Source organism: Lacerta agilis, chromosome 3 (assembly GCF_009819535.1).
Source record: "Lacerta agilis isolate rLacAgi1 chromosome 3, rLacAgi1.pri, whole genome shotgun sequence".
NCBI classification, from domain to species: Eukaryota; Metazoa; Chordata; class Lepidosauria; order Squamata; family Lacertidae; genus Lacerta; species Lacerta agilis.
The window spans coordinates 18,715,904-18,740,294 of record NC_046314.1 but is presented as its reverse complement, the minus strand read 5'-3'; positions in this window follow the sequence as shown (position 1 = coordinate 18,740,294).

Sequence of the window (24,391 nt, the reverse complement as noted above, 5' to 3'; positions counted from 1 at the left end):
ATTGCCACTGTGTTATTTCCACATTTGGTGTAAAAACAATGGTTTGGTTGTCTGAAGGTGTAGCAAAAATGTTCTTATATATACCATGACCTCATTCACTCTTAGGCTAATATTTCAACCAACCCTGACCAAACCACAAAGAGTATTTCTTTTTTCCAGTCACTCCCAGTAGCAGTGATCTCATGTTTTGTTTTGTTTTTGCAAGCTAAAGACACATTTCAGTTAAGGAGATGCAGAGAAGAATAAGACTCTATTTTCAAAAACACTATTTCAAGGGATTGAACACTACAGGAGAGGCACTTATTGGCAATTAAGTACAGCAAAATTGATGGTGCCTGCCGATCCATTTCACTGTGGTTCTACTCTGTCTGACTAGTCAAGAGGGGTAGGTTTGCTGACTAATCAGAATGAAAAGAATAGCCTGTTAGCATGAGAGCCAAGCTAAAAAGGGGTGAATTTCCAACACATTTTTGCACCCCTAGAAGTGTGTGTGTGTGTGTGTGTGTGTGTGTGTGTGAGAGAGAGAGAGAGAGAGAGAGAGAGAGAGAGAGAGAGTCACTGAGTAAAGGAAATGAGGAGTGAAGGCTGTCTCAGCAATAGAGCTAAACAATGCTTTCCCCCCTTAAATAATGTTTAGGGGTGCTCTCATTTTCCTACTCATATTGAAATACTGCCCCTCAATGAGGCCAAACTTAGATTCACAAAATGTTTAGGGGTATGCGTACTGCTGCCCCCCCGAAAAAAGCGCTGGAGCTAAATATGACTGGTTACATGGTGCTTTGATGCCACCACACTCGCAGCGTGTTCCCTAATTGGCTGGAATCACAACGAGGAACAGAAAGCAATAGGGTTTTTCTTTTAAAGTACGGAGCTGAAAAAGAAGTGGGCAATGGGAAATGAATGCCTCCCCCCCATAAAAGTGAATTAGGGAAGACCTCTCACCCCCATATTTTCATGGCCTTTTCTTTGAGATTTGGATCTTTGAGACTTGACTAATGCAGCATGTGGTATCCTGAAGCTCGTTTGGAGAGCTCGTTTAGTGTAGTGAATAGCGAATGGAGCTATCCAAACAATCTCCAGGTTAAAACCAAGTTAAGAGCACTTAAAATGCCCGGGTTAACAGATAACTTTTAACCTGGTGCCACAATGTTAACCTGGGTGACTGTTTTTCGTAACCTTCCCCTGGAACCTTAGAGTGAAGAAGAAGTAATAAATTAAAATATTATTAATACTATCCTTGCCTCCTCAAGTGCTGAACTGTGATGTCATGTTTTGCTTACCTGAATGGAAAGTGTGTGTGTCCATAAACATTTGGCTTTTGCATAGCTGAAATCTAGCCAAATGTTCGAAGGTAAGATTTGCATTCCTTGCTCCACCTATTTTTTGTCTTTGGCTCCGCCCAATCCTGGAAGCTTGCCTAGGAATATGGCCACCAGCAAGCTTTCCTTAACAGTAGAGCATGGAGAAGAGCAACTTACCTTATTTAAATTTAATTTATATGCTTGCATGCCCCAACAACCTCTGTCTGTCTCTATAACAACGCTAGCTGAGACAGAGAGAGGCTCTTTTAAATTTAAGAAACCTAGGTTGCCCATTGTGCTTCAGGCCTGAGCAATGGCTGGAACAGGAAGCCTAGGGCTATATACAAACTATATATTTAAAGCACCTGACTTTTTCCAAATAATTCTTGAAACTGTGGTTTGTTGGGAATTGTAACTCTGTTAGGGTAAAACTAACCATGCTCAGAATTCTTTGAGGGAAAGAAAGTGTTTGGGGTGTGCTTTAAAGGTGTAGTTTGCATACAGTCCCAGTTTCTAACATCCTTCTGCAGCCAACACAATGACTTTTAATTTTTTTTTTGTTTATTTAAAGTAATATAATTTTTTGGTTTTCCATGCATTCTGCTTCCACATTACAGTGAGGGGAGCACATAACTCTCAGCTTCTGAGGCGGCCATCAATGGCCTGAGAGAAACTGTTGGGGCAGCCATCTTCCTTGAGAACCAGTGTGGTGTAGTGGTTAAGAGTGGTAGACTCATAATCTGGGGAACCGGGTTCGTGTCTCCGCTCCTCCACATGCAACTACTGGGTGACCTTGGGCTAGTCACACTTCTTTGAAGTCTCTCAGCCCCACTCACCTCACAGAGTGTTTGTTGTGGGGGAGGAAGGGAAAGGAGAATGTTAGCCACTTTGAGACTCCTTCGGGTAGTGATAAAGCGGGATATCAAATCCAAACTCTTCTTCTTCTTCTTCTTGGAGCTACTTAAGAAAGACCTGGGAAGACAAACATAAGGAAACCTAGACCGGTGTGTGTGTGTGTGTGTGTGTGTGTGTGTGCGTGTGCGTGCCAGCAGTTCATGAAAGGACTATTTGTCACCCTAAGAGGATTATTTTCCTCTACATTTTAGGTGATTGATTTGTTTTAGTATATTAAAATTATAAACCACCTTGGATGCCTTGGTAAAAAGGTAGTACAAACAAACAAACAAACAAACAAACCTCTGAATCCTATAAAGGCAAACCCAGGTAGTAATATCAGCTTGTGTTGATCCCCTTTCCCTCTGATTATATTTGCTGCCTAGTATATGGGATGAGCTTGTTCAGACAAAAAAGAAGAAGTATTCACTGTGTTGACAGGAAAGGAGAAGTTGACTGATGGGATTCAGGTGCATAATTTAACATACAGCCTTTGAGTTTGGATGGAAGTTCCAGAATATTAAGGTTAGACTAATAGGCACCGTTGAAGAAAGCTGGGATCCAAGCTATGCAGGCCTATAAATAGATGAAAAATACATGTAGTCATTGCTAAAATGCCAACAATTTGGATCAGAATAAAGAAACATGTAGTACTAGCCACTCCATGTAATAGGAAATATGCACAAATGCAGCAAAGGTGCCATGCTAGTTATAATAAACAACCTTTCCCTTGGGTCACTAGCTTGAGTGGTGCAGATGGAAGATGGTTGGGAATACAGATGTCCCTGAAAGCCTGGAAAACATGAGACAGCTTGCTCCCTTCAGACCCAGGCTTGCCATTGGCATCTGAATCTAGTGCTACTCTTGGATAGCCAGGTGGCAGTGGTAACTAGAGGAATGTGCTTTTTGTAGCTTCAGTTTCTATGCTTATGGTGCTCCTTTCTGGACAAAAAAGCACCTGGCCATAATATGTAGATTAAATTGCTGCAAGTGGGATCTGATACAAAACTTTGCAGTGTAAATTTACCTTGTAATAGAGGCTCTCCTCTTCTAGCTTCCACCAACTTGGTACCCACTAGTACATTGGAATGGAAAATAACTTGGTATGTGTATTGCTAAAGGGTACATGAAAAAATTCAATTGAAGCTAAATAAGGCTTTCTGAGTAACTAATAGGTTGATAATTAACTGAGAGTGTATCTCTGTTGCTCTTTCACATGCTGTTTAACTTAGATCACATGGGAAGGGTATTCAGTTGCAAATCGGCATTTTGTGTGAGCTAGTCTTTTTTCTCAAGCCACTAAAGACAAAGGGTGTACTAAGGATCTCTCTCCTGAAGAGAATGCAGCCTCAGGCTGTAATGGAGTCTGTGTAGAGAGAAAGAACTTTGATTTCAGTTCTGTTTCACATAATTTCTAAGGTGTTCAGCATGTGCTTGGACAAGCACACTATTTTATGCAACTATTTGGATGTACCATTACATCTGTTTTGGAAGAAGTTCTGTTAGTAAAGCTTTGAAACCATATTTTTGGTGTTGTCGGAATACACTGCGTGGATCCGTTAAAAGATCCGCGGTTAATTGTTTATTTTAATGGTTATTGAGAACTACTTTTAGTATTCTTACGCGTAAAAGCGAAAGTGAAAGTAAGAATGAACAGTCGGTTTGCCAATAAGATTAATCCGCCTTTAACTTGTAGTCCCGGTAATGTTTCAAAGTTATCAATGAACGTTAACCCTGCTTCCCGCCTTTTTGGAGGGTAGCAACAGTGGTTTTATTGGTTGGGGTGTTGATCGTGATGTCACATCTGTTCCTTAATAAAAGGCTGAGGCTCCCCGCTTAGGCACGTTCATTTACGTTTTCTACTTTTGGGTTCTTTTACTTTCAGTTCAGGTCAAGTTTAGTTTAAGGGTTTTGGGAGCGGGCTGGATGGGTTGGATGGGTTTTTCCTTTAGTTAAGGTTTAGTTTGTGGAAGATATTTCGGTGAGATTTTAGTTAGGCTTTTAGGTTTAGCCTAGGGCTAGATTTGCGGAAGATATTCGGTTTAGTATTATTTAGTTTAGTATCGCGGAAGATTGGGCGCGCAGGGACTGAGAGCTTAGGGAAACGTAGCTTAGGGCAAGAAACGAGCCTACGTGGGTTTTGCCAAAGCCACTAAAGATATACTCGGTGTCTGTCGTCCTTTGGGGAAAAGGGTATAGGTTTTAAGGATTTTTTAATTTTAACCAAAACTTAGATAACGTCCTTGGTTTGGTTTTCCCAGTTCAGATTCAGGGCATCCATTGGTTTTCGAGGCATCCATTAGTTTTCGAGGCATCCATTAGTTTTCGAGGCATCATTTTAGTTCCGAGGCATTCATCAACTCACGCACCTTCGGAGTCATTTTCCGTCTTACTCAGCTTCCTTCAGATTGTGAGACTTGGCCGGCGCCCGTGCTCATAAGCACGTGGAACGCTGGCCGCTTTTACCCCGCAACTGGTACCTCGTGCGTGGGCAGCTTAGGCTCACGCGCGGGGAGCTCCAGCACCGAACCCCGGCATGGTGTGGACAATTTTTATTCCAGGAAAAGTCAGGTTTTTATTTGTCCTTTTGCTTCCATGTGTGCAATATTAATAACCGCAATAACCCAGCCGTGTGCAGACATCTGTGTTGGTTGAAATTGATGGAAGTAGCAGAGAAGCCCAGTTCCAGGCCATAATCTGCTTGGGACCCTTCTGCCTGCTGACACAACAACTAGAGGAGCTGCAACTGAGGGCTGAATTCTCCCCACATCACACTTCCATGGGGACCCATGAGCAAAAACTCTTCCATGGCTTACTGTGGGAGGAAGAGGGCACAGAAGCCTTTATAAGGCTCCCCACTTGGGAGTTGGGGGGTATTTTACCCCACAAGCTTCCCTCCAATTTGGGTTGCTGGTTGACAGGGCCAGAAAAGGATTTATCTCCCAACTTGCTTGGCATAGAATCATAGAGTTGGAAGAGACCACAAGGGCCATCCAGTCCAACCCCCTGCCAAGCAGGAAACATCATCAAAGCATTCCTGGCAGATGGCTGTCAAGCCTCCGCTTAAAGACCTCCAAAGAAGGAGACTCCACCACACTCCTTGGCAGCAAATTCCACTTTGTTTGGTTTTTCTCCCACCTTTCCTTCAGTTTGGTGTGGTCCAACCCCAACTGATTCCATTCCACCAGGATTGGGCAGGTAGAATGATGGCCTTACTGCCATGTCAACTCTTACCTTATTGTAGCTGCTGTAGTAAATAAAGATTTGGTCTAATTTTTCATCCCAATACCTGGTGTCCTGTCTGCTCTTCTGGGTCACATTATGCACCTACCAGAGCTCAAGAGTTAATCCAGGCTGAATGTCGTTAAGTTGTTCTTTGTTCTAATAGTCAGAAAATGGATTGAAAACCAAGCTTGGGAATTTGTCCTAGGTTTACTCCCCAGCCTCGTTTTTTTTGCTCTTGAATTGAACTCTCTCTGCCTTTTCTTTCATAAACAGTGACACTTGAAAAATAGGTTTCAAAACTTCTTCAGAAAGGAAAAGTAAGGAAATTCTAGAGAGTCTTTTTTTTTTTTTGCTTTATTTTGTTCTGCTATTATAAACCTGCTTTCTGAAAAATACCTCTTTATTCCATGGTTTCAGTATGCTGCCATAACATGACATGTCAGGACACTTCAACCATAAAATGCAAGATGACTGGCAGGGGCACAGAGCATTTTGGGAGATTGTCTCTTGACTGAACCTGCAGCACCAGAAATTATCTCCTGGTGCACCATCTCTCTGTATGTGTTTAAATCTCTGTTAGGAGAGAACGTGTCATGTCTGCATAGATGAAGGATATACATTATTGCATTTTTATTTTATTTCAAAACATGTCAAAAAGCTGATTTGTGGAGTGCTTCCTCAAAAAAAGCAGAGTATAAATCCTTTCAATAAAGAATTATTTCTTGGAAAAATCCATGTGCCAATTTCTGCAACCCCCCCTCTCGATATATATATGGTGGGGGCAGCACATTAGCAAAAATGTTGCTGTCAGTTAAGGGAGACAGTTTGTAGCATATTCCTTGGTATAAGCCAGACCCATTTCTTAGCAACTGCTTTGCCAAAAGAGGGCGACAAGCCATTTTGCTGTCCAGTCCCTTGTTCTTGAATAGCATACCTCTGCTAAAGAAGACCCTTCTTAAAGAAGTGCCTCAGCAGAATATCTTCAGGCACAGGGATACTGATAGGTGAAGAAGGTGCACCTTCGGGGATTGGATTTCAAGCTCTTTCACCCTATCTATTGCAGACACTCCAGGTGTCCCTATTTTCGAGGGACAGTCCTGGATTTACAGAGTCTGTCCCGGTTTCTGATTTGAACCCAGAATGTCCTGCTTTTCTTTAGGACGTCTGTTTTCACTGGAGAAATGTTGGAGGGTATGGAGTTATGTGACCCCTGAACCAAGGAGATAAGTAACTATACAACCTTCAGAAGACAACTGGAGGCAGCCCTGTACAAGGAATTTTTTTTATAAGTGGACCACTTATAAACGCCATCTCCAAATCTTTGAAAGATTCCATCAATGGTGTCTCCGAAATTTTTACACATCACTTGGGATGACAGGCAAACTAATGCCAGTGTACTGGAAGAAGCAATTATCACCAGTGTTGAAGCAATGATTCTTCAGCATCAACTTCGCTGGCCTGGTCATGTTGTTTGGATGCCTGATTATTGTCTTCCAAAGCAACTACTCTATTCTGAACTGAAAAATGGAAAGCGTAATGCTGGTGGTCAACAAAAGAGTTTTAAATACTCTCTCAAGGCAAATCTAAAAAAATGTAGGATAAACACTGACAATTGGGAAACACTGGCCTGTGAGCACTCCAATTGGAGAACAGCCTTTATCAAAGGTGTCATGGTCTTTGAAGATGCTTGAACTCAGGATGAAAGGGAGAAACATGCGAAGAGGAAAGCATGTTTGGCAAACCCTCACCGTGATCAACTTCCTCCCGAAAACCTATGTCCCCACTCTGGAAGGACGTGTGGACCCAGAATTGGCTTCCACAGTCACTTACAGACTCACTGTTAAGAGGGTGTTCATGGAAGACAATCTTACTTAGCTATGAGTGATTGCCAAAGAAGAAGAAATTTCTAATTGAAATTTACAACAGCAGTAATCTAGGTGAGACTTGTATCAGTGAAAATAATGTATATGGTTGAATACATTTCATATTCCAGTGTTTTATAAATAAATTCCATTTTACAAGAAACTCTCTCCCCCTCCAGTTAGAGATAGAGGACATATGGTGCCTGTCTTTTGAAAACCTGTACATCCAAATCATTTGAAAAAGAGGTTCTCCTATACTTCCTTCCTTTCTTCCTTTTTTTATTTATTCCAAACCCTTATGGGATGCTGAAAAGTATGCATATGGGAGCTTTCAAAAATAGCTCACATTCAGACAGGCTAGAAAAGAGCATTTCAGAAATCATCCAGCTAGTTGTGAAGAGTTCTGCCATTCGGAAAGTGGGCACAACAACAACAACAACAACAACAACAACAACAACAACATGTTCTCTCAACTCTACATGTTAGATCTTTTAAAATAATAAAAATAATTCTTTTATTTCAGTTTTGGTACTGAAGGACTGCAGTCATACTGTTGAAGGTTACTATTGTCGTCGTGGTAACCTGCTTCTGGTTCTTAAGAGACATGCGATGGTAGGGAATTTATAATATGAATGCAATAAGCAAAATGTATGCCTTCATTAGTCACAGAACACACTGTTTTGGGTTAGAAACCAGAGACATTGTTTAGGAGGGAATTCCACTTACCAAGTATGCATGTCCTTGGCTTGTGATGAAAACAGATCCTACTATTTAATCTACCATACTTCCCCTGGTTATCCTTTTCCTGATTCAAGAGTAGTGAAATATGTTGGGTCTATGGCTGTGTACACATTAGCAGCTTAAAATATGGGGACGTCATTTTTCCATGCCACATTTCAAGTTTCATTTGCATGGTACATACTAGGGCTGGGCGATGCATCAGTATGTTGCCCAAAACCATGTTGAAGTCCATATTGTGATATTGGTTTCATAATTTTTGACCTGGCAAATCAGGGGGGTGTGTGTTTGCGTGTGTGCTATGTGTTGAGTGTGTGCTATGCAAAAATCACGATGCGGGGAAAATCATGAAGTTAGCCAATGCCTATACTCTTAAGATTTAGTGTCAGGAAATAACATAGCCCTGGACACAGCAGAGTGAACGCAGGTTTTCTGGAAGCTCCTGGCTGTAGAGCATTGACTGGACAGCACAACGCAGGAACTCAGCAACTCACTTGGATAACTATTTACAGTATTTATTGAAACAACTAGTGTCCATAAGTTACTATGTACAGACTTTAGAAATAAAAGAAACAAAAGTAAAACCTTTCCTCTCTCTCTCTCTCTCAACCTTCAGTAACCTACAAACTGCAAACACCACACACCACACCAGCTCTCACACAGAGCTCATTCTTTAGGAACTCCTTGACCAATCACAGGTCATTGCTAAGGGTCTGGAGAGAGAGCAGATCTTGGCTTTCAGCCAACTGTTAATTGCTATAGGTGATTAGCTGACTTTCTGCACTTAGGCACTTTGAAATCTCTAACATATACATAGCTCCATGTTGAAAACCAGATATCATCCGGAACTACTGTTGGCCTCTACATAGTGCCATCCTTATTTCAGATATCATGATATATCAGTATATCGCAATGTTTAGCTGGTGTTGTATCACAATGTTGAAAACCAGATATCACCCAGCCCTGGAGCACACCAAAGAGGGGGCAGGGATGTCTTCACCTGATGTACGTTGCCTGTTTGGTTTCTCTATAGCTGCAAACCCCCAACCCCCATTCATGAAGCTGTCATCTGTGCCATGCACAGTGTTTGCCTCAATTGTACATACCTCGGTTTAACTGTGATGTGAATGTGGCTTAAGCTTTCCTTTCGGATTGAAGCTGCTTTGAAGGAAAACACATCAAACAGAAGTAGTTCTCCAGAAAACGCCTCCATGAATTTATCTGATTCTCTTTAAAAGCCATCCAAATTGGTGGCCATAAAAAATAATAACGAGTTTATGGAGATAGGAAATCTACACTCCTCAAGATGTTGGTGAATCCCCATCATCCCTGACTATTGGCCAAGTTGGGTGATACCACAGTTTCTCCACCCCTGGAAAAGTGAATGGTAAATGAAAAAATGGGAAGCTTTCTCTTTGTACCTTATCTATGAATGGGACTTATGTTAATGCTCAGCATCAGTCCAAAGGTTTCTTCACTTATCCAGGTCTGTAAAGTCATGTTCTCTCATTTTAATTAGGTAGGGAAACCTCCAGGAAATAATTCCATAAATAGATAGTTGGAGGAAAGACTCAAGCATACCTTGTCTGTCCGATAGAAATATCATCATAATTGGCTGTACAACCGCTGGGATCGGAGGACTTTCTTATCAAAAGAATTCTGTAACAATTACATCTGGGGGCTGTGTATATGTCATGACATAAAACACAGCCTGAATTAATTATTTAGTGCAGTGGAGCCCACTTTTGACTTATAAGCTGTAAAAAGTCTGCCTGGGAGATAATTAATTATTGCTGGAAATAACATATAATTACAATGTTGCAGGGAACAGATAAGAATTAATGTGCCAGGTGTAAGGAGATTAGGCCAGCCTGACAGAAATGAGCAACTAAAAGAATTTATAGATGGAGAGAGGCTTACAGCCATTTCATCCACACCAACTAGGAAGTGAGACCACACGGCAGCTGCTTGGTGGCTTATTTGAAATGAGATCATAGCTTTAGTTCCTTCCTTGTGGACAGGTCCCCATATCACAGACCTGAAGCCTAAATGAGATTAATGGCACTGAGGAACCAGAAGCGAAGGCAGAGGCTAGTTTAGACAAGCCCCCTCATTTGTAAGCTGTTTCCTACGTGTAAGCACTGAGATAAATCCAAATTTATCACTCTCTTTTTAAACTTATGTTTCCACAGAGCACACTACAAACAAGCCATATATGAGGAAACTTTAGAAATATTGGTAGACGATGTTTTGTGGGGTCTTCAGGAGCAGTGTTCTATTGGTGTATCCATTATGGTTGTGCACCGTATTTGGCTGAATCCTGAACACAAACAATTTTTCTGAATTGAGCTGAAGTAGCTACCAGTGGTGGGTTGTCTAGTCCAGTGTTTTTCAGCCACTGTTCCGCGGCACACTAGTGTGCCGCGAGATGTTGCCTGGTGTGCCGCGGGAAAAAATCGAAAAATTACTTTATATATAGTCAATATAGGCACAGAGTTAAATTTTTTAACATTTTCTAATGGTGGTGTGCCTCGTGATTTTTTTCATGAAACAAGTGTGCCTTTGCCCAAAAAAGGTTGAAAAACACTGGTCTAGTCTTACATTGATTTGTAGAGATTTGGACAGATCTGCAGCTCAGAAAGCCAGAGTGTCTCTGAAATGTTGCAATTATTATAAAACCGTATAAGGAGAAGGCCAGGGTGGAGAGCGATGGAAGAGGGGAGCTGGAGGAAGGCTAGAATGATCATATCCCACTCAACATTTACCAATCACAGTGCACGGTGGAGTGGAGCTGGACTTAATGAGAGCTCCAAGACTAGCTAGCATAGGATGCTATTGCCCTACCCAGCATTCTCCAATCAAAATGCTGCAGCAGGGTGTGGGTAAGTCTTAAAATTCAGAGCTCTTTTGTAAGTTACGCCTCTTAGAAAAATGTTTGGTGGGGCTAGGTGGCATTTTTTTTTTTCCAGCTCGTGTTTGTCTTCCATGCTTTCCCAATCAATCTTAATCCCGCCTTTTTATTTTATTTTATTTTATTTTAAAAAGTTGGTTTCATGGTTTTATTTTATTTTTTTTCATTGCTGAGGATTATTTCTTTTATTGGTTTGGTTGCTGTTGTTGCTATTTCCAGTTGCTAATCATAAACCGTGAGGAACCCAGCTTGTGTTTTGTAGCCTAGTGGTGTTATGCAATCTTTTAGAATATTAGCCGGTCAGTCAGGCAGAGCTTGTGAGCATATTATTTAGCAACAGTTTTCTGAATTCAGTATTAATTCCTTATTATTCATGGGAACTGGCATGGCTGAGCACTCACAATTATAATTATTTTAAGCAAATTGAAATATGCCTAGCATGAAAACCTTTAAAGCTACTGCAATCCCCCCCAATAATATTTATTCTTTTTCAAAACAGGCATACAAAAATATAACATACAAAAACATAAGACACATACAAAAACCTTAAAAAGAAAAAAAATATTCTTTTTTTCTCCTCTAACTTTCTTTAACAGTGTTAGCTGACTTCCCTCGGTTTTCCGCATCTGATTTTCATTGTTAAATCATCCTTAGCAGTTTGGTTTATCATCATACTTAACATATTGATAATAACTACCAATTTAGCTATTATTAACCTATATTATTACTTCACCATAAAAAAACAGAAATTCTATACTAAAATCAAACTTCATGCTGCAAGCCTATAACTCCTCCTCTACGAGTCCATAATTCTATATATTGCAATATTTTTTTCAAATAAGCTTTGAATTTCTTCCAATCTTCTTCCACCGCATCTTCTGTCTGGTCGCGCAGTCTCCCCGTCAGTTCAGCAAGTTCCATAAAATCCATCGTCTTCATTTGCCATGCGTTAAAGCTACTGCAATTTGGCAAGGTTAATCAACTCTGTAGGGCAGAGCTTTCCAAACTGTTTGTTGGCTGCAGTGTGTAGGTGTGTTGTGCAAATTCTCCCCGTGCTCCTCCTGGGGTAGAAAAAGGATAAGTTTAGGGCTTCCGGTTTGGTGCCGGATAATGGCGGAGCGGAGCTGAGTCAGTTCCAGTCCCCGGGGGGTTTTAGGGGTCTCCTTGTCTGCGCCAAGGGCCCCTTAAAGCCACGGGAAGAGCGTCCCGTGGACCGCGGCCTCGTGGGTCCCAGACGTGCCGTCTCTGCTCTTGATTGACCCTCGTAAGGGGGGAAAATCAAGCGAGCGGAGCTACCGACACGGGACTGGAGAGGCGGATGCACCCCCCCGGGAGATCAAAGCAGCAATTCTGCCAGACCTGAGCACCAAGCTTTTCCTGCTAACTTCAAAGAAAAAAGAAGAACCCCGGCTGCTGTAAGTGTGGGGCTAATTGGATTTACATTTGAATAATTGGCTCAACCGGGAGGGATGTTAAAAGGAAGCCCGTCCCTCTCCTTTGTTGTGCAGAGGAGGTAATTAAGCTTCAAGCGGCTGCAGCTGCATTACTAGACACAATGTTGCTACGAAGCACTTTGACAGAGAAGATGGATTAAATCCCAATTTGAGGGATTGAAGATTTTGGAAATATCTCTTCTGTGGCTTTTGGAATTAATTTTGGCACCCTGTCTCAGGGAAAATGGCGCTGGAAAACTAATACGCAGGATGGAAAATTACTGACATTTGACACCCTTTGTTTTCTCCAACCATGCTTGCTTTCGCTTTTAAACTGATTCTAGATCCGGGTATTACCCAGGAACAAAGAACAATCCTTCTGCAATTGGAGTTTGTGAATCGGAAAATGGACTGGTTAGGTCGTAATTTCAAAGAAATTTGTTGTGGAGCAGGAGAGACCAGCCAGATCTGGGAAAATTTTGATAATTTGGAAGTAGACTTCTTCAGGGAATTGGGGCAGGTGCTGGAGAAATGGGACGAATTGATTCAGCAACCCCAGGTAAATGGACGGCCCTGGTGTAGTGAGAAACACAGGGCTGATGTTTTGACTGGAGCTACGAGATTCAGTCTCTGGAGTGGGAGTCCAGAGATGAAGCTGAGAAGATTTTTGAAGACACAAGTGGAAGGAAACCAAAATTGCGAAATGGAGTTGCTGAGCCGGTGCCTCTTGAGGCGCCCAAGGAGGAGATTTATAAATTTTAAGATGATACTGAACAAGGACAGCAGAGGGAAATGTAAAGATGAATGGTGGGGGGGCATGGGAGAGAGCAGAAAAATGGTGAGAAGGGGAATAGGGTGAAAATGATAAAAATTGAATTAGGATGGATTTATGGTACCCTGAAGATAGTGTGTTAAGATTTTAGGATTTTGATGTTAAGTTTTAAGATTTTGATGTTACGATTTTGGGAATTCTGAATTAGTGAAGAGATATGTAACTGATTAATAGCAGCAGCTTAAGTGAAAAGAAGTATAAGATTGATTTAAGAATTATTTCATGATACTATAAGATGTTAAGTTTTTATGATATTATAAAAGGTTGGATAATGAATTGTAATGTTAAAAATGGATGTTACCAAAGTATATTAGTATTGAAGGCAGAGGAGGGAAAGCGGGGGAGGTCCCTTTAGAAGATCAGAAACTAGATTTTGTTAAGTAGTAAGAGAAAGATTGGTGTTCCAGTTTAGGTATGTATTGGTTTTGGTTTTGTTTTAATTGTTTTCTTTGTTGATTGTATTTATGTAATGTGTTTTTTATTGTGTCAATGTTGGTGTTTATGTTATGTTATGTGTTTCTCTTGTTTTATTGGAAAATAATAAAAATCTTATAAAAAAAGAAAAAAGAAAAAGGATAAGTTTAACCTCCGGTTTGGTAGTAAAACTGAATTACTGTGTCGTGAACTGATGCATATCTAAAGGTGTGTCACCAACATGAAAAGTCTGGAAAGCTCTGCTGTAGGGGCTACCATAAGTGCAAATATTGTGTAACTTTGTGGGGGGGGGGAGACAAAAAAGCATCATATCTATTTTAATTTAAAGGTTTCTAGCATGAAACCTGCTGGAGCAACCCATTGGCAATTTGATAGGGTTAATCCTCTGTGGAATGGCTACTGTTCCCCCAAATTGCATGTCCTTATGTCAAAAATCATGAGTGCCCATGGCCATTTTCAATTTGTAACACAGATAAATGGGATTTCTGGAGATTTGTAAAAACCAGATTTGGATCCGGATCAGACTGGGGGCTTTTTGTATTGCTGTAGTCTATATATAGCAGATTTCAACAGGTTTTAAAAATATTTGCTTTCCAGAGGGAAGTCCTGGAACTGTAATTCTGTGAAGCAGACATCTTTAGCCAGAAATTCTAAAGACTTTTGACAGCTATGCTTCCCAGCATCCTTTGTGGGAAGCCATGGTAGTTAAACTGTTTCTTTGTTTTGTGCTACACTACGTAAAACACATTCCTTTGTTTGTGCCCAAACCCTTACTGTAGACTTCAATCAGAAGATAATGCGTTCTGGAAAATGTGTGTACAAACTGGGCTTAGATTTTTGTGTATGTCTGTGTGAGTTTAACAATTTTGAATCTGAATGAGCAAATGTTTGGACCTTAGTTGAGTTGTTAAAGAATGAATAACTGTGTATGGAAGCTACTGCATCAAAATGCCTAAAATGTAAGAATCCTACACATTCACAATTTCTTAACATTCCCATTCCAAATACACAGAGTTGGTTGTTCCTCTTGCAGTCACTGGGACCTTTTCACCAAGGTAGTTGTTTGTCCTTTGAGTCTGAGCTTAGAGCAATATCCCAACCCCTCTCTAAGTAAGACACGAGACTGATTGCCAGTTACAGAGGCAATGATTATTATTTTTTGGAGGGTGGGGGGGTGACTCCCCCTGTTCTACATAGACCATAGTGTGTATATGCTTGCCTACACCACACTGTGCCTTTATAATTTTGATCAACACATGGTTTTGTGAGCAGGGCATTATCACATTTTGGCTCATTGGCATTTATAACTGGTGTCAGCTCCAGCAGATTAGAGGGGTTACAATGGGACTTGGAATCATAGAGAAGAACAACGCTGCAAAGCCCTGTCTGGCTTCCAGTTCAGATCAGATGTTTCATTTTATGCCATCTAAAAGGAAAATCAGCTTGCAGACTGAGTCTTATTTTTCACGCGTTTGAAAGCCCTGCTTGAGGCTGGGAATCAATTCATTTGCTTCTACATTTTTTCCATGGATGGCGGAGGAAAATGCACATATGCTGTTACTCAACCACAGCTATGCTAAAGTTTTGGATTGTACCTTTTAATTTGTCAGAGAGAGACGGAGAGACGAGACAGAGAGAGATCCAGTGTCAAAAATGACAAGGGAGCCCCATCTTCAACCAAAGGAATCCTAATTCTATTGAACTCTATGCTCTCAGCCACTGTGGGGGGTGCTTGAAGAAATGGTATGGTATGGAAGCTTGCACATTTGTTCAGTTAAATGTAAATTTAGCTAGCCTTGGTTCCTCTTGCCACTTTCACTTCCTATTGGGAAGACCGAGTTTTCTGAGTGCATGTTCTGGAAGTTGGGCAATAGGGGCAGTACAGGATTCCTTTTGGTGTACCGACCTCCCCGCTGCACCAAGGATTCCCTGTCCGAGCTGCTTCAGGTCGTGGCGGATGTGCTCCTGGAGACACCTAGCTTGGTTGTCTTGGGGGACTTTAATATCCATGCCGACACGACCTTACAAGGGGCCGCTCGGGACTTCGTGGAAAGCATGGCCTCCATGGGGCTGTCCCTGAATAAGTTTGGCCCAACTCATAGCCGCGGACATGCCTTAGACCTGGTATTCACCTCTATGGATGTTAGTGATCTGACATTAAGTAAAAGTGAAACAAAAGAAGTGCCATGGTCAGATCACTTCCTGGTCCAACTGGACTTCTCCGCGACCTTTCCCCTCTGCCGGGAGGTAGGACCAATTAGGATGGTCCGCCCCCACTACTTAATGGATCCAATGGGCTTCCAGAGAGTGGTGGGGGATGTTTTATCCCATGTTGATGGCCTTTCAGTTGATTCCCTGGTGACCCGCTGGAACGTGGAGTTAACCAGGGCTATTGACTGTCTGGCTCCGAAGCGCCCTCTCCGATTGCATGGAGCCCGGACAGCCCCGTGGTTTTCCCCGGAGCTGAGGGCGATGAAACAGTCGCTGAGACGGCTAGAGCGCCGGTGGCGGAAAACTCATTCTGAATCTGACCGGACACTGGCTAGAGCTCAACTTCGAGCCTACCAAGTGGCAATGGCAACGGCGAAGAGGGCCTTCTTCACCGTTTCTATTGCATCTGCAGAAAACAGTAGCAGGAGACTCTTCCAGGTGGTTCGCAGTTTAGCAGAACCACCATCGTCATCGGGGCCTGGTAGGGACCCCAAGATCTCCTGCAATGCTTTTGCAAAGTTTTTTGCAGATAAAGTCGCTCAGATTCGGAAGGAGGTAGATTCCACCGTGGGAGCAGGGCTGGGGCGGGAGAGTGCTAGAGCTCTGTCTAGTCATGTTTCATGGGATCAATTTCAATCTGTTACCTCCGAGGATGTGGACAGGCTGCTTGGACGAGTGAAACCAACCACCTGTGTCCTTGATCCTTGCCCATCCTGGCTAATAAAAGCGAGCCGGGAAGGACTGGGCGATGGGCTCCGCGGGGTGGTGAACGCTTCCCTCTGTGAGGGAGTCTTCCCATACCCGCTGAAGGAGGCGGTCATTAAACCGCTTCTTAAAAAAACATCTTTAGACCCGGCCAATATGGCCAACTATCGCCCAGTCTCAAATTTACCATTCTTGGGCAAGGTGATTGAGCGGGTGGTTGCGGAACAACTCCAGGCACGCCTGGAGGATGCGGACCATTTGGATCCCTTCCAATCGGGATTCAGGCCTCATCATGGGACTGAAACTGCCTTGGTCGCGCTGGTCGATGATCTCCGGCGGGCTAGGGACAAAGGTGAGAGCTGTTTCCTAGTTCTGCTGGATCTCTCAGCGGCCTTTGACACCATCGACCATAACATCCTTCTGGACCGGCTAGAGGGGTTGGGAGCTGGGGGCACTGTTATACAGTGGTTCCGCTCCTTCCTTCTGGGCCGTGTTCAGAAAGTGGTGATGGGGGATGAGTGTTCAGACCCCTGGGCTCTCACCTGTGGGGTGCCTCAGGGTTCCGTCCTCTCCCCCATGCTTTTTAATATCTATATGAAGCCGCTGGGAGAGATCATCAGGGGGTTTGGGCTGGGTGTTCATCAGTATGCGGATGATACCCAGCTCTACCTCTCTTTTAAATCAGAACCAGTGAAGGCGGTGAAGGTCCTGTGTGAGTGCCTGGAGGCGGTTGGAGGATGGATGGCGGCTAACAGATTGAGGTTGAATCCTGACAAGACAGAAGTACTGTTTTTGGGGGATAGGGGGCGAGTGGGTGTGGGGGACTCCCTGGTCCTGAATGGGGTAACTGTGCCCCTGAAGGACCAGGTGCGCAGCCTGGGAGTCATTTTGGACTCACAGCTGTCCATGGAGGCACAGGTTCATTCTGTGTCCAGGGCGGCTGTCTACCAGCTCCATCTGGTACGCAGGCTGAGACCCTACCTGCCCGCGGACTGTCTCGCCAGAGTGGTACATGCTCTAGTTATCTCCCGCTTGGACTACTGCAATGCGCTCTATGTGGGGCTTCCTTTGAAGGTGACCCGGAAACTGCAATTAATCCAGAATGCGGCAGCTAGACTGGTGACTGGGAGGGGCCGCCGGGACCACATAACACCGGTCCTGAGAGATCTACATTGGCTCCCAGTACGTTTCCGAGCACAATTCAAAGTGTTGGTGCTGACCTTTAAAGCCCTAAACGGCCTCGGTCCTGTATACCTGAAGGAGCGTCTCCACCCCCATCATTCAGCCCGGACACTGAGATCCAGCGCCGAGGGCCTTCTGTCGGTTCCCTCACTGCGAGAAGCAAAACTACAGGGAACCAGGCAGAGGGCCTTCTCGGTAGTGGCGCCCGCCCTGTGGAACGCCCTCCCATCAGAAGTCAAGGGAATAAACAACTACCTGACATTCAGAAAATTCCTAAAGGCAGCCCTGTTTAGGGAAGTTTTTAAACTGTGATATTTTAAATGTATTTTAATGTTTGATGGAAGCCGCCCAGAGTGGCTGGGGAGACCCAGCCAGATGGGCGGGGTACAAATAATAAATTATTATTATTATTATTATTATATTCAGGATCCCACCCTTTTAGCAGTTTGACTCTTGTCATATGGTGGTGGTGATTATGCTGCCCATCTGACTGGGTTGCCCCAGGCACTCTGAGTGGGTTCCAACAAATTAAAACAGGGGGTCAGCAACCTTTTTCAGCAAGGGGCTGGTCCACTGTCCCTCAGACCTTGTGGGGGATGGGACGGGACTATATTTTGAAAAAAATATATGAATGAATTCCTATGCCCCACAAATAACCCAGAGATGCATTTTAAATAAAAGGAAACATTCTATTCATGTAAAAACATGCTGGTTGCTGGACCGTCCGTGGGCCGGATTTAGAAGGCGATTGGGCCAGATCCGGCCCCCGGGCCTTAGTTTGCCTACCCATGAATTAAAACATCAAGCACAGGAAAACATCTGTAGAATTGATGGATGGCCATTCGGGGTATCGTTTACACTGCTCTCAATTCAGTTGGTTTCTGGTTGGTTGGGTTTAATCCAGCCGTTGTCTCTTGGCATATTGTGTGGGCAGGTAAATTGAATTAAACATGACCGGCACCCTTAGGCATGGTGGGCAAAGGGAACATCACCAACCTACTCCTATTGTTGAATGGCTTTGGGGACAGCTTGTTTTTTGCTCTTGTGATCTGGCATGTGCCAGCTGCTGAACAATGGGAGGTCACAGACCTATGGCTTCCCTTTTGGGGAAAGATGCTATGTGCCAACCATCACACCTGGTGGTTTAGCTTTCAGAGACAGGTAAGAAATGTCCGACATCCCTCTGAGTGCCAAACCACCCAGAGGATTATACCTGCCCACACTTGTTTGTTTTGACTAGCACAGGTTAGGGTCATTCATATATCCTTAAACCAAATTATTAAGTGCTGAGTCTTCATTCCGGGTGTGGGATAATTGACTTACATTGGAGTAAATGGTACGAGACTCTCTCCTGGTTGAGATTCAGGCTTTAACTGTGCAATCCTATATAGGCCTAGTGATATGAGAAGCAAGGTCTTTTGAGTTCAGTGGAACTTTCTCCCAAGTAACTGTGTACCAGACTGAAGCTTTCAGAACATAATTTCAGAGGTGTCTGACATTTGCTCCTCTTGCTGAATAGCTCAGTACTGAATTTGATAGTAAGGCTTGTATGCAGAGCAGAGATGTGATTTATTGCTTCATGGAGATTGCTTGATATAATACATATTACAGCTTCAATTGATCCACTGTGTTTTGATTCCAACTGCACTCTGCCATGGGAGCAAATGATGAATTGATTCCTGTGAGCATTTATGCATTCTAAGCGGTTATGGATAATATCTTGATATAGACCTAAGATTAAATAATTCTTAAAAAGAATACCTGTGCCAGTAGTTTAACTTCTATTGCTGAAGGTCTGGAGACTTGGGAAATTGAAAATAAAACCAGCTCATCCGTAGTCGCATTATATTACACTCAGCAATAACGTTGTATATTAACAACAGTATATCTTATGTATTTATCTAATTTATAGCACATTATTTGAAAATCCTAGAGGTTTGTCTGGTCCTCCCAGCTTAATTTCTGGTGAGTCTGTTTCCTATAAAGTTGAACTATTTTTCAAACATTAATAAAATATGCGATACAAGTGTTATGCTCTTGGTTGTTTATGGCATTAGTCTTTTTGGATTATAAATTATGGATGCCATGCTAACCCCTACTTTGATATCTGATGTTGATATTGAAGCTCTGCTGTTAGATACAAATAAACAGAAATTTCCATAAGCCCAGTTCTATCTGATTTACTGTCCACCAAGAAAAATAAATCATTGGCTGCTGGTGCCCAAACTATGGTATAACCTATGTGGAAAAAACAACACATGGCTTGAACATGTGTATGCAGTGGGGAGGAGAAGGAGACTATTTCATTTGACAAGCCAAAATCTTTTGCTATCCCCTTTGCACAGCATTGAATTTCTCCCCATATGTTTATATCCCAGTTTATATTCCAACAGACCTTTTATATCTGCCAAGCTTAAGCTACAGATGCGCATTATCAATTTGGATAATGTAAAAATATTTCTTAATAATTCAGCTGGGATGACATATGAGTTTTTGCTTGTCTTGTTTATCTGGCTTTTGTATTCTGCATGTGCCTGGGTTCTTGGCCCATGCTAGATTTTGCCTGGAAATACAATTGGGGAGTGGGAGATGTTGGAAATTTCCAGTGGTTTAATAATTTTACTTTAACATTATTGCAATTAGTCTTTGGAATTCACAGCTCATTGAAGAAGTGACTGGAACAGGAACAGAATGGCTTTTCATTTTGCTGCTGTTATTGTTTTGCTATATACCATTTCCCGAAAGTTTCTATCACGGGGGGAATGGATAGAAACGTAATTGCATTTTTTAAATGAAAGTCAGGCATTTGCCATTTATTACAGAGTGCAGACACCATTATGGGTCCTTGTGCAAAAGGGCAGGACTCCCAGTTTTTCTCTCTCTCTCTCTCTCCCCCCCCCAAACCACTTCCTCTTCTTAATGAGGCTAAGGTCAATTTTTGGGAAATTGCCCTGTGAGACACAGCAACTTATTTGAGGCACATATAATTAATACTGTCATGAAAAAGAAAGACTGAAAATGCAGGTAATAGGCATATCCATGAATCAGCTAATATCAAGTATATAATGACAGTGCGCATGATTTTTTAAAAAAATGTTCAAACACCTGGAAGTAATGAAAGGGAGATGGCAGAATATTAAAGCTTGCCTAGTCACCCCAAGCTAAAGTTTCCTGACCATCTTCAAAAGAAATGTTGACAACAAGCCATGAGAAAGAACATAAAGCAAAGCAGTTTTATGTTTTCTAATAACAGCTTCATCTGCAAATTATTTCCCCCCAGAAAGCATGGGACATATAAATAATACCGCCATCTCCTAATGTCTGCTGTCCAAGCTGCTATTAAAGTAGGGTATGGGCAAGGTGGAAAAGTTTACAACTCTACTCAGAAGGATTTAAGAAATAAACAGAATAAAACACAGAGCCGCCCCCTCACGTTTAGGTCATAAAAGAGACAGCAGCCTGAAAACCATTTCTTTAAGGAAGTCATTTTTGTCAGCCTGACACTGGTTCAGCTTTTGTGTCAATAACAGCCACCTAGAATGCAGGTAATGCTTTTCCTGGCATAAGGATGAGAAGGATTCACCTGCTCAGCTTTTGCATTCCTGGGTACTGCTAAAGTCACAGGGGCACGGCCAATACAACTCAATTAGTCAATAGGCCAATTTGCAGCAGATCATGGGGTAAGAGTCCAATTCCCTTTTGCTCTTCTCCTTGGTTGCGTTTCGCTGTCAGCTATACTCATAGCTGGTTAAAGGCCAACATCCTGTCTGTCTTGGAAGCGGGTCTAGGATTGCCAACCAACCGGCGGGGGAAGGGAGTCTTTAATTCTATTTAAGCCCTTTAAGACAGGTGCTTATTGCGGAAACACCTCTTCAGTTGGTGCTCTAGGGCAGGAGTTCGGATGCTAGGTTCATTTAGAGTGGATTCTTGCTCTGTTGTGCAGAAATAATGGTCTGAAGGGCCTTTCAAGATACAGAAAGTGGTGGCAACTAAAATGTCAATCCCTCTACCAATCTGTCCCTTACAGTTGCTGGAGTCTATTTCACTTATATCCAAAATGATATAGAACATCTGGAAGGCTCTACAGTAGGCTCCCACTCCTAAATTGCCACCAAATTTACTTGAACATGGAATCTCAAGGGATTGTGACAATTTGGTTCCAAACATTCATAGGAATAATAATAATGATACCCCACCCATCTGGCTGGCTTGCCCCAGTCACTCTGGGTAGCTTCCAACACACCTATTATTATTATTATTATTATTATTATTATTATTATACCCTGCCCATCTGGCTGGGTTGCCCTAGCCATTCTGGACAGCTTCCAACACACACAATAATAATAATAAAACATCAAACATTAATAGTAACAATCAGATCCTATATAAAAAGTCACAGTAACTTTAAAATAAACAACTTATTCCACATAAAGCAATATGCGATAATGCATTAGAATCCAATAGTAAACCCCAAAATTAAACACCAGCAAGTAATAATTAAAGAATTACTCATCTATAATCTATAAAAACAGCAGCAAGTCACAATACATAAAATACCACAAAACATACAAAACAATGTAAAAGGATTGCATTAAGAAACAAGGACACACAATTTATAAAATTATTTAACACACCCAACATTAAAAACTTCCCAATACAGGGCTGCCTTCAGATGTCTTCTAAAAGTTGTGTAGTTCTTTATCTCCTTGACATCAGATGGGAGGACGTTCCACAGCGAGGGCGCCACTGCCAAGAGGGCCCTGTGCATAGCAAAAATTCCAGATCTTTTCGGGGAGAGGTGGCAAGTATGCTACTGTTTCGAGCATTTTGTTAACACAAGAAGACTGCAGCCAAGAAGGAAGGCGAGTTGTAAGGAAATGGCCACAGATACTTCAGCTTCTTTACTGTTTTACATTGGTATCAAATGGGGGAATTACTCATCATGCCTTGGGTTACGGTGGTGAAGAAATCTGCAATCAATGTACAAGGGCCCTTTCACACATTTTGCATCAATAACCCAAATCTGCACTGAACAGGGAGGCAAAGCCTGTGAACTGCTTACAGCACCAGGTGGGGAAAAAAAGAAAGAATCCCTGGCCTGCAGCCCCAAATCAATCTAGCATGAATATTTATGTCAGCTGAGGCTACAAAGAGGCTTAAGGTTGGCCCTGAAAATACTATACAATATTTAGCATGATTAATTATTGCAATGGTTATATCTGTGGTAGAAGAATGCCGGCCACTCAGTCCCAAGGCAAATCTCTTCTCAGAGACAATGGCTGTGATACTGTATGCAGTTTGTGACAACCATTCCTGCATAACGCCCATTCAGTTCAATGGCATTATACTGTGTGTGGAACTGAGGGCTGGACTGCAGCCACCGCGTTTAAGCTGGAATAAGGAGATATGCCTCTTAGAGATGAGCTGTCTCAGCCAATTTTGGCAGACAATATATAAAAGCCACTCATGTGAAGTATTTAAACTGCTTAAAAAAAACATTAGTTCATTTGCCTTAACACATGGATGAGGAAAGTGGCTCTAACTGCATTTGTTATACGGGGCGATGCACTGAGGTAGACATGATGGCTATTTCTCATGTTTTAAAGATACAGGCACGCTCTTGTGAGGGCCTTGGAAGCCTATTTGAAATGCACTTCCAGGGATATGCATGCTGATTTGGGTCATCACAAAGTGACCAGGGAACTGCTTCACAGTGTACCTAAATCCCAATTTGTTGGAGTGAGAGAACTGTGAAAGATAACAAGCCTTCTATAGGAATCAGTTGAAAATGGGCTATGGAGTGGATTTCCTACCTGTTCAGTCCCTATCATGACACAACAGGCTCCTGATATAAATGGTTTTTGTCTTAGTTCTCTACAACAATAGGTTGTGCCCATTCTATATAAATAGATACATCCATTTCTTTGCTGTGTATATTGCCTATGGTAAAGGCTGTTCCAAAGATGTCATGGGCTTTGAAGACACTCAAATTCAGGGCGCAAGGGAGAAACGTGCTAAGAGGAAGGCATGCTAAGAAGAAGGCACGCTTGGCAAACCGTGACCAACTCCCACCCAGAAACCAATGTCCCCACTGTGGAAGGATGTGTGGATCCAGAATTGGCCTCCGCAGTCACTTACGGACTCATTGTTAAAACCGTGTTTATGGAATACAATCTTACTCAGCTACGAGTGATCGTCAAAGAAGAGATATTGTTTATATGGTCATTGAGTTAAAATTGCTCGTCTCAACAAGTGATTCATTGCTTTTCTTTCCCTCCATTAAATATTGTTGGTTGACATTGTTAAAGTTGTTCAGACTATATGCTGCTACCATAATGATGTCTACCCAGAAGCAAGTCCCATTGAATTCAATGGGGCTTACTCCCTGATTAGAACTGCAGTCTTAACCATCTTCTTACTGTGATTAAAAACAATCAATGGAATACATTGATCATTATGGTTCTTATCACATGGACATAAACAATGTATTCCATTGATTGTTTTTAAGGGTTATGTTTCAGCCCACACATGCACACACAGAGAGCCATTTTCTGAATAAAATACATGTTTATGAAAGGGTTTATATGTAGTTAAGTGGCAGGATTAATTCATGCTATTGTTAAACTGCCCTTCTCTGATGCCTGAGTGAGGGAAGCAAAGTA